The following is an 11,843-nucleotide window of genomic DNA, read 5'->3' on the forward strand; positions in this document are numbered from 1 at the left end:
CCAGCCAATGTCCACAGCGGATTTCCGACAAATTTTCACTGAAAATTCAACTTTGTGCCCATGAACCAGACACTTTACCCACACTTGGGTCTCTATCTTGGGGTACTTTACAACATATTGACGACCCATGAGGTTGAAGTAGGGAAAATGTGAGATTTTTTTTTTTTTACAAAATCGGGATTGTCTCAAAATTTTTCTAAAAATGTCTAAGGAAGTGTCCTTGACATAACACCTGAGATTTTTCCCTTTCTGAATGTATGACACAACAGGATTCGAACCCGAGACGCCAGCTCGGCAAGGCCGCAGCGCTAACAAGTGAGCCACCGTGCTTTGACTGGGATCGATGGATCCAGTTAGTACCCAATCCGTTACAGATATGACTGATCGACAGCCGTGTAGGTGCCACCCCCTGGGGCTGAGTCATCCCCCGTGATGCCGTATAGGCGATTATGGCAGGTGGATCCGGTCAGGTGCCACCCCTGGGGCTGAGTCATCCCCCGTGATGCCGTATAGGTGATTACAGCAGGTGGATCAGGTGAGGGATATATCATCAACCCTACGGATGTTTAGCGACCGTGGAGGTGCCACCCCCTGGGCTGACTCAACCCCCGTGGTGACCTATATCAGAGTACGGCAAAACACATCCGGTTAATTTCAATCACCTCAGCTGGCGTCTTTCACCTGCGTGGCTGACTCGCGCGGAGGAAAATCATTTGCCACAGTTCAAGACACAGAGAAACACGGCACTTTAATAAACTATTACGAGACGCTCTGTTTGACTGCGGGAAACCCTTCGCAATGGAGCGGTGAGTAGAAGACATTTGTCGGCCACGTAGAGACACATGAATGTACCTTGTAGTGGAGTTGTACACTTGCTGGCAAGGTGACCGGTTTTATTGCTTGTGTCTCCCCCGCAGGCACCCACGGACACCACTTACATGCCCCGTGTGCCACAGGGTAACCAAATATATATCCACACATCTGAGAAGGGTATGCCTGAGGTCACACGGTGATTCGGAGATAAAAACCGCCATAGCCTCCGCAAAGTATCAACTTCGCTGTATCGCCAACAAGGGGACAACAATCCAATTCAGTGAGCTCAAGCCCCTCCAATCCTTGGAGGAGACTGTAGCCTTCTTAGAAGGTCGCGGCTTTTTGATAGCAAACAAGCCTAGGTTTGAGTCACAAATCACACCACTGACCTGTGAAGGGCCCGCTCAGGTACCAACTGACAATCCGGAGCTCCGCCCAGGCTCCATGCCAGAGCTAGATTCAGATGTGATGGATGTGCCTTTCCTTTTACGGCCGGGAGACAGTCTGGAGGGAGACCCGTGCCCCCCGCCAGAGCTAGATTCAGATGAGATGGATGTGCCTTTCCTTTTACGGCCAGTAGACAGTCGGGAGGGAGACCCATGCCCCACGCCAAAGCTAGATTCGGATGAGATGGATGTGCCTTTCCTTTTACGGCCGGTAGACAGTCGGGAGGGAGACCCGTGCCCTGAGCCTGACCACACAGGGAGCATTTCTGACCGCATAGGCAATGAGGAGGTCATGGATGGCAGCAATTTAAGTATCCAGAAAAGGGAATGGAAAGACAAAAACCGCACGGCTACCAAGGCCGCCGGATTGTACAAGCGTCACTCATTGAATCACCCCATGTTAAAGGGGTTCCACTCGTACCTAACAGTTACCCATGGGGTCCCAAACTGTCAACAGGAGGTATCAAACGTAGCACGGTTTCTATTTTTTGTGAACCCAAAATCTGTAACTCTGGAGTACCTCGTAAAACCAAACCAGGTTAATAATTTTTTTCAACAACTTGGAAAACTCCATCTATCGAGCCAGACCTCCCTCAAAATGTTGAAGCATATACGGAGATTTACCATGTATCAGATGAGGGCTACCAAACTGAGACTAGAGAATCCTCAACTTTATAAGGCATGCGAAGTGTTCATGAATTTTACAACAGACCTTCAGAAATCATTGTACAAGGGAGCCTGCCGAGAGTCTGTAAGTAAAAGGTACACCGTTCAAAAGAGCCAATATTCAGCGCATTGTTACCAAACCTTGGATGTTGGTTAATTGCCTTTATTTTTCCCCACAGGTACGATCTATTGATGAAGCCATCAAAGTCACCCAAGGACTGCCAGATTATACTGGAGGAGGCAAGGCCAACATTTCTAGCTAGCATCGAGGCTGTGACAGATGGCGGATCAGAAGTAGATCGCCGGGAAGTGGTACTGTACCTCGAGGCCCTTCTGATTCTAAAACATCTCCAAAGACCAGGTGTTGTTCGTAACATGACGGTAAGTCGTCGGGCCCTGTGGGTCAGCGGTATTTGCTGAACCGGTTCAATATTTTTCCACCTTTTTTTTTCACATCGTAGGTTTCAGAGTGGAATGAGAGGATCCATCACACGTACCAAGGAAGACGCAAGACAATTGTGGGTGTGAAGACTCACAAGTGCTCCACCTCTCAGGTAGCAACTTTTGTACTTTCAGAGGAAGAGGAATCGGTAAGCTTTTCTCAAAGCCAGGGAACCCAGGCAACCCCACTCATTGTGGGGAGCAAAACACTCTCTTGTCCCCATGTAAAACCTTTTGGAGGGGTGCCCCCAGACTGGAGAGTAACATATATATATTTTTTTTCTTTTTCAGTGGTTCAATGCGTATGCGGAATATGTCAGACCGGTCTTTACCTTTGGCCGAAAGATTATCACAAACTTTTTCGTGACGTGTACCGGGAAGGTCATAAAAAATCCATCCATGAGACTCAGACGATACCATTCAAGGTAAGGTAGCCACAAGTCAAGTGACCCACAGCCATAAGTAGCAACCAGTACTAACAATGTGCTTTCCTCCGTAGCTACAACCTCCCAAACATCACCAGCCACCTTGTACGGCGGATTTGCGAGACATGGACTTTGTCACAATACACAGATTGCGAAAAGCGCTTGTTTGCACGCTACTTGGCACATACAAACGATGTGGCCGAGAGAGTTTACCGGGAGAAGACCCTGACCGATATGTGCCGTGCCCAAGAGCTAGTGTTCAACGCAGGAAATCATGAGGACGCAAAAATTATGTCGCCAGTAATGGCATCAACCAGTGAATTGGATAACGAGGTGGTAGACCTCACGGAAAGTGATACCGAGTCATCCGATTCTACTGAGGAGTATAGTCTCAAGAATATTCGGCTCATCCCAATCAGGAGAACAAAGCCCTTGTGAATATGTCAATTTTTATCTGACATTAATAAAATTATTCAAATGTACATTCATCTTTGCCTCTTTGACTTGCCTCACTTTTCTCCCACTTTGGGGACCCTTTCGGGGTACTCTGCAACATATTGAAGCCCCTCTTGGGTGGGGGGTAAGGGGAAATGTGATTTTTTTTTTTCTCAGAAAATTGCCCAAAATTTTCCAAGTGTCAAGGACTCTTCCAGAAAAGCTTCCCCAGGCTTCTGGAAGTGTCCTCGGTACACCTCCAGCGGTTTCCCCCTGCCTGGAAGTCTGACACATGTCTGAAATTTTCAAAGTGTGAAAGTATGGTTTTTCACCCAAAATTCAACTTTCCGCCCATGAACCACAGACTTCACCCACACTTAGGTCACTGTCTTGGGGTACACCTCCAGTGCTATGTCACGGTCATCACTGTTGTCACAAAAAATTGACTTTTGTTTAGGCCAAGCAATTTGAGGACGGCACGGCAGCCAGCAGCCCGTACGGTACAGGGATTGATCAGACCCCCGTACGTCCGGTTGTGGTCTCCGTGCCCCGAAGGGGTTCCCGCTTCTCGCCTGCACCAGGCACGGCAGCCAGCAGACCGTACGGTCCAGGGGTGGGTCAGACCCCCGTACGTCCGGTTGTAGTCTCCGTGCCCCGAAGGGGTTCTCGCTTCTCGCCTGCGGCAGGCACAGCAGCCCGTACGGTCCAGGGGTTGATCAGGCCCCTGTACGTCTGCCCGTGGTCTCCGTGAGTCTTTCGCCCCTATACCCAGGGACCACACCTATGGCCATTTAGCTCAGTTGGTTAGAGCGTGGTGCTAATAACACCAAGGTCGTGGGTTCGATCCCCGTACGGGCCAAGCACATCTACAAACGCCCCTATACCCAGATGACCAATTTGCACATCAGGGTCGCTGCGGACCTCCACCAGAGTTTCCTCTGGCTTCGTCCTGCCCAGGCATAGCTCACCATCTTTCGGGTCCTATCGCGCACTCATGCTCCACCTCCCCGACAGAGGCGGGCCGATGGTGCACCCGCCGTGTCAACCCCCCGGAGCGGGCGGCGGGATCCCACCTCGGCCGGAGCGCCCCGGCCTTCACCTTCATTGCGCCACAGGGTTTCACGTCGCAACGGGGGGAGTGACGATGGTAAACCCCATCAGGTGGGCCCAGGGCAGGTGAGTCTGGCCTTGGGGGGACGTAAGGGATAAAGGAGAAGAGACCATCAGGGCACGGAGCCTCAGGCCTCCCTCGTTGTCACCCTTGCGAGGGGACCCCAGCTGCGCCATGGAGGCGATAGATGGAGGGGCAACCCTCAGACAGGCATAGCCCCGGGAGCACCCCGGGGCCGCAAGGTGCGTTCGAAGTGTCGATGTGTCCTGCAATTCACACTTAATTCTCGCAGCTAGCTGCGTTCTTCGACGCGCGCCGAGTGATCCACCGTTAAGAGTCGCGCTTTCTGGTTTGGGGACACTCGGAGGCGCCCCCCTTTTCACTCTCGTGTCAGCCGGCCGCAAAAGACTGGGATGCTTTGGAGGGTTGTTTTCAAATCTCGGCCCTGTTGTCCGGGCGCTCGGCCTCCCCGTCCCTCCCTCCAGCGGGGAGGAGAACAAAGGAGGGCTCGAGGCTTCTCAACCTACCGCCCAGACCCACATACCCCGGGGAGGGGTGTGTGAGCGCACAGGAGAATGGTACCCGGGACGGCCTTTCGCGTACGCGGGGGGCTTCTTATTTTTCCTCGGCAGGCAGCGGCAGGGCAACAATCGTCGGCGCGAGGCCGGGCGTCTTTTTCCTGGGCGACGGAGCGAGAGGGGCTCCCCGCACCCTCCCGACGTCGCCCGCCCGCTGTCCTCACGTGCCCTCACGTCCCCACCCTGCGGAGCGCCCTGGCGAAGCAGAAAGAGACCTACCACCGCCCCCATCACGTTCGGTACCCTTCGGGGATTTGGCGGGCGGCTGGCCTCCTGATCTGCACCTCATCGGTATTTTTCACTCGCCCATTAAAGATCCTTCCACAGGTTCATCTAGGGAAACCTTGTTACGACTTTTACTGTCTCTAGATAGTCAAGTTCGATCGTCTTCTCGGCTCTCCACCATGGGTCTTGGCCGAACCCGGCGGGGCCGATCCAAGGACCTCACTAAACCATCCAATCGGTAGTAGCGACGGGCAGTGTGTACAAAGGCCAGGGACTTAATCAATCGAGTGAGAGAGGCCAGGATAGGAAGCCCCGCAGCGGGAAGGGCACCCAGAGGAAGGGAAATCCTCCTCGTCGTCCGTGCCGGCAGGCGGGCATCCCGGGGCGTCACCTTCCGGAGGAAAACAGGAGCCTGAACGGCGAGTGCAGTGCCACTGGGGAGATCGTGCACGCTGTACGGTGCGAGGCGGCCGATGCGGAGGGTGTCTGGAAAAAAACCCACCTTGCACGGAGAGGGCGAGGTGACTGGCCTCCGGAGGACACCACGGCTCCCCTGCCTCGTGACCCACCGCTCCCGGGGCGACACACAGAGTCGCTGCTGGGGAGAGGGGCCAGGGCGGTGGGGGGCCTATGCGGCGCCACCATCTGGCTTAGACCCGGCCTCCCGATCGGAGGGCATCTGTTGTAAAAACCACCCCTTGCACGGGGAGGGCCGTAGGTGACTGGCCTTCGGAGGACGCCACGGCCACCCTGCCTCGTGACCCACCGCTCCCGGGGCGACACACAGAGTCGCTGCTGGGGAGAGGGGCCAGGGCGGTGGGGGGCCTATGCGGGGCCTCCGTCTGGCTTAGACCTGCCTCCGCCGCGGGGGGTCCTCGACCCACCGGCGGACGGGCGCGAGGAGTGGGAGAGGGGGGCTGGCCGTCGGGGTCCACCGCGGCTCAGGCGCAGAGCCCGCCAGCGACGCGGAGGTCGCACGGGGGGCGCAGTTGGCCTGGCCGTGTCGGCGTCGCCCTATGGCGTAGTCCCTCGTCCCGGGCTCTTGCCCGTAACCTCAAAGGAGCCCCAACCGAGCGGCGTCTCCCCCCCAAAGCCGTGCCTCCGCTGTTGAGAACAGAAGAAGCCCGGGGCGGCAGTTCGCCGGGTACTCCCCTTCGCCAAAACTCTTTTTGCCCCACTCGTCTCTCCCTTTTCCATCCTCCCTTCTCGCTCTGGGGCGTCCGCTTGGTCTCTCTCTCTCTCTCTCGCTCTCTCCCTCTCGCGCTCCCTTCCGAGCCGCCTCGGAGGACGTCGGACGAGCGGGGAAGGCGACGGCGTTCGGCCGGGCACACCACGCGGTGAGAACCCACTCCGCCTGCCTCCCCACGCGTCTGTCATCCCCCCACTATCGTAGGGGCTCGGGAAAAGACTGGAGAACGCGGAGCTCGGCGGTGGCGTGGAAGCGCCACCCACCGCCGCCGCTCTCGCCGATGCCCACCGCGGAGGCCGCCCATCGGACGCTGGGTGGGGGTCGGCACGGGCCTCCGCGGGCGAGCTGCGCATCTGGAAGTCAAAGGGCCGCCCTCGGAGAAGATCGTTGTGCTACCCCGCGCGGGGAGCGATTCGGACGACGGGCCCCCACGCCGAGGTGGGTGGGCGCCCCGCCATTCGCCCGCGCGGGTCGTCGGACCCCTGCCGTACCACAGTTCGGGTCAAACTCCCCCTCTGCACGGCAGCCACCGTCCTGCGAACGGGAGGCGACTGCCGGCGTGCACGCCCAAGGATGCGTGCCTGAATCCCGGGGGGGTAAAAGAGGAAGGAGACCGCCCGCCTTAGACCGACGCGGGCTCCAAAGCCCGGGCCGAGCGAGCGGCACCACCTCCCCACCCGGGAGCGCTGAGCCAAATCGATCGGAGGAAGAGCCGGTGGGGGGCATGGGTGAGAAACCCCACCCGCTGCCATCCTTCCCCTCGGGGAGACGGGGAAGAAACATGCCCGATAGTCCTGGAGGTCCCTCTCCGACACGCTACGGGCGCCCTCGAGACGGAATCCGGGTCACAGTGCGATTCTCTCATAGGTCTCCCCGGTGGCGTGGAAGCGGGAGACATCCGACACAGAGAAACGCCAAGCCTGCTCTGAGGGGACCGAGTCAGGGGGTGCAATCCGCCCTCCTGGAGCCCTCCTCGGGACGAAGACTCCAGATCTGCCTCCCTTCTGACATCCGTCACCCTCGGAGAACCAGAACACGCTTGGGGAGGGTCCGTTCAGGCTCAGGCGACCCGGGAAACGCGTCTCTGACTTGGGGCAGACGACCGGCAAGAGTCCCCCTGGAGCCGCGGAAGCCTGGTGTCGACGCGAGGGCGGACTTCCATGCAAACAGGGGGGTACTCGCCAAACCGCCTACCCGACTTGAGGAACCACGAAAACATCGGAAATCAGTCGGGCCCGAGAGGTACCCCTCTCTCCTATATCCTGCAGCTGGTGTGCAAAAGTGGGTATTTGCATGGCGAAACACCGACCCACACTTTAAGGGAGCGAAGCCGAAAAGTGTCCGACTTCCTGGAGCTGTGCGGCGGATCCGGCGGCCAGAAATTCCTCATTCCGGTTCTATTTTTTTTTTTTTCGATTTTGCGAAATTTGGCGGCCAGGCGGCGTAGCTGGGGCCTGGACTAGCCCGAAACACCTGGAGCCGGCGAGCGGAACGAATTTCCCAACGTTCTGCGGCTCCCGGAAGCCAAAAACGCATCGCCGAAAAATTTCAAAGTCCCAAGGACTCGTTCTTGAAAATCGATCCGGGGGCCATGGAAGTGTCCTCGGTACAGCTTCAGAGCTTTCCCCCCGCCTGGAAGTCTGAAAGTTCTATGTTTGTTCTAAGTGGAAAATCGCGTTTTTTTCAGTGTTCCACCCATCAGACCCAAACTTTGCCCACGCTTAGGTCTCTGTCTCGGGGTGCTTTACAACATATTGACGCCCCTTTAGGGTGGAAGTAGGGGAAAGGGGTCATTTTTCACAAAATCGGAAATTTCTCAAAATATTTCTAAGTGTCAAGGACACTTTTGGAAAATCTTCCCCAGGCTCCTGGAAGCCTCCTCGGTACGCCTACTGCGGTTTCTCCCTGCCTGGAAGTCTGACACTTGTCTGAAATTTTTAGAGTATGAAAATGCGGTTTTTCACCCAAAATTCGACTTTGCGCCCATGACTCGCAAACTTCACCCACATTTGGGCGACTGTCCTGGGGTACCTCACAACATATTGACGCCCCCCTGGCGTGGAAGTAGGGGAAACGTGTCAATTTTCACAAAATCGTGATTTTTTCAAAATATTTCTAAGTGTCAAGGACACTTTTGGATAATCTTCCCCAGGCTCCTGGAAGCCTCCTCGGTACGCCTCCTGCGGTTTCTCCCTGCCTGGAAGTCTGACACTTGTCTGAAATTTTTAGCGCATGAAAACGCGGTTTTTCACCCAAAATTCGACTTTGCGCCCGTGACTCGCAAACTTCACCCACATTTAGGCGACTGTCCTGGGGTACCTCACAACATATTGACGCCCCCCTGGCGTGGAAGTAGGGGAAACGTGTCAATTTTCACAAAATCGTGATTTTCTGAAAATATTTCTAAGTGTCAAGGACACTTTTGGATAATCTTCCCCAGGCTCCTGGAAGCCTCCTCGGTACGCCTCCTGCGGTTTCCCCCTGCCTGGAAGTCTGACACTTGTCTGAAATTTTTAGCGCATGAAAACGCGGTTTTTCACCCAAAATTCGACTTTGCGCCCGTGACTCGCAAACTTCACCCACATTTAGGCGACTGTCCTGGGGTACCTCACAACATATTGACGCCCCCCTGGCGTGGAAGTAGGGGAAACGTGTCAATTTTCACAAAATCGTGATTTTCTGAAAATATTTCTAAGTGTCAAGGACACTTTTGGAAAATCTTCCCCAGGCTCCTGGAAGCCTCCTCGGTACGCCTCCTGCGGTTTCTCCCTGCCTGGAAGTCTGACACTTGTCTGAAATTTTTAGAGTATGAAAACGCGGTTTTTCACCCAAAATTCGACTTTGCGCCCATGACTCGCAAACTTCACCCACATTTGGGCGACTGTCCTGGGGTACCTCACAACATATTGACGCCCCCCTGGCGTGGAAGTAGGGGAAACGTGTCAATTTTCACAAAATCGTGATTTTTTCAAAATATTTCTAAGTGTCAAGGACACTTTTGGATAATCTTCCCCAGGCTCCTGGAAGCCTCCTCGGTACGCCTCCTGCGGTTTCCCCCTGCCTGGAAGTCTGACACTTGTCTGAAATTTTTAGCGCATGAAAACGCGGTTTTTCACCCAAAATTCGACTTTGCGCCCGTGACTCGCAAACTTCACCCACATTTAGGCGACTGTCCTGGGGTACCTCACAACATATTGACGCCCCCCTGGCGTGGAAGTAGGGGAAACGTGTCAATTTTCACAAAATCGTGATTTTCTGAAAATATTTCTAAGTGTCAAGGACACTTTTGGAAAATCTTCCCCAGGCTCCTGGAAGCCTCCTCGGTACGCCTCCTGCGGTTTCTCCCTGCCTGGAAGTCTGACACTTGTCTGAAATTTTTAGAGTATGAAAACGCGGTTTTTCACCCAAAATTCGACTTTGCGCCCATGACTCGCAAACTTCACCCACATTTGGGCGACTGTCCTGGGGTACCTCACAACATATTGACGCCCCCCTGGCGTGGAAGTAGGGGAAACGTGTCAATTTTCACAAAATCGTGATTTTTTCAAAATATTTCTAAGTGTCAAGGACACTTTTGGATAATCTTCCCCAGGCTCCTGGAAGCCTCCTCGGTACGCCTCCTGCGGTTTCCCCCTGCCTGGAAGTCTGACACTTGTCTGAAATTTTTAGCGCATGAAAACGCGGTTTTTCACCCAAAATTCGACTTTGCGCCCGTGACTCGCAAACTTCACCCACATTTAGGCGACTGTCCTGGGGTACCTCACAACATATTGACGCCCCCCTGGCGTGGAAGTAGGGGAAACGTGTCAATTTTCACAAAATCGTGATTTTCTGAAAATATTTCTAAGTGTCAAGGACACTTTTGGAAAATCTTCCCCAGGCTCCTGGAAGCCTCCTCGGTACGCCTCCTGCGGTTTCTCCCTGCCTGGAAGTCTGACACTTGTCTGAAATTTTTAGAGTATGAAAACGCGGTTTTTCACCCAAAATTCGACTTTGCGCCCATGACTCGCAAACTTCACCCACATTTGGGCGACTGTCCTGGGGTACCTCACAACATATTGACGCCCCCCTGGCGTGGAAGTAGGGGAAACGTGTCAATTTTCACAAAATCGTGATTTTTTCAAAATATTTCTAAGTGTCAAGGACACTTTTGGATAATCTTCCCCAGGCTCCTGGAAGCCTCCTCGGTACGCCTCCTGCGGTTTCTCCCTGCCTGGAAGTCTGACACTTGTCTGAAATTTTTAGAGTATGAAAACGCGGTTTTTCACCCAAAATTCGACTTTGCGCCCATGACCCGCAAACTTCACCCACATTTGGGCGACTGTCCTGGGGTACCTCACAACATATTGACGCCCCCCTGGCGTGGAAGTAGGGGAAACGTGTCAATTTTCACAAAATCGTGATTTTTTCAAAATATTTCTAAGTGTCAAGGACACTTTTGGATAATCTTCCCCAGGCTCCTGGAAGCCTCCTCGGTACGCCTCCTGCGGTTTCCCCCTGCCTGGAAGTCTGACACTTGTCTGAAATTTTTAGCGCATGAAAACGCGGTTTTTCACCCAAAATTCGACTTTGCGCCCGTGACTCGCAAACTTCACCCACATTTAGGCGACTGTCCTGGGGTACCTCACAACATATTGACGCCCCCCTGGCGTGGAAGTAGGGGAAACGTGTCAATTTTCACAAAATCGTGATTTTCTGAAAATATTTCTAAGTGTCAAGGACACTTTTGGAAAATCTTCCCCAGGCTCCTGGAAGCCTCCTCGGTACGCCTCCTGCGGTTTCTCCCTGCCTGGAAGTCTGACACTTGTCTGAAATTTTTAGAGTATGAAAACGCGGTTTTTCACCCAAAATTCGACTTTGCGCCCATGACTCGCAAACTTCACCCACATTTGGGCGACTGTCCTGGGGTACCTCACAACATATTGACGCCCCCCTGGCGTGGAAGTAGGGGAAACGTGTCAATTTTCACAAAATCGTGATTTTTTCAAAATATTTCTAAGTGTCAAGGACACTTTTGGATAATCTTCCCCAGGCTCCTGGAAGCCTCCTCGGTACGCCTCCTGCGGTTTCTCCCTGCCTGGAAGTCTGACACTTGTCTGAAATTTTTAGAGTATGAAAACGCGGTTTTTCACCCAAAATTCGACTTTGCGCCCATGACCCGCAAACTTCACCCACATTTGGGCGACTGTCCTGGGGTACCTCACAACATATTGACGCCCCCCTGGCGTGGAAGTAGGGGAAACGTGTCAATTTTCACAAAATCGTGATTTTTTCAAAATATTTCTAAGTGTCAAGGACACTTTTGGATAATCTTCCCCAGGCTCCTGGAAGCCTCCTCGGTACGCCTCCTGCGGTTTCCCCCTGCCTGGAAGTCTGACACTTGTCTGAAATTTTTAGCGCATGAAAACGCGGTTTTTCACCCAAAATTCGACTTTGCGCCCGTGACTCGCAAACTTCACCCACATTTAGGCGACTGTCCTGGGGTACCTCACAACATATTGACGCCCCCCTGGC

The 11,843-nt window shown here is 54.1% G+C and overlaps 1 pseudogene; it reads right to left on the minus strand.

Annotated features, from left to right (window-relative positions):
• Positions 1-4,533: 4,533 nt before the first annotated feature.
• On the minus strand, positions 4,534-4,676 carry LOC138640120 (5.8S ribosomal RNA; annotated as a pseudogene).
• Between the last annotated feature and the right edge of the window lie 7,167 nt (positions 4,677-11,843).

This window comes from Ranitomeya imitator, chromosome 5 (assembly GCF_032444005.1).
Source record: "Ranitomeya imitator isolate aRanImi1 chromosome 5, aRanImi1.pri, whole genome shotgun sequence".
In the NCBI taxonomy this organism is placed as follows: Eukaryota; Metazoa; Chordata; class Amphibia; order Anura; family Dendrobatidae; genus Ranitomeya; species Ranitomeya imitator.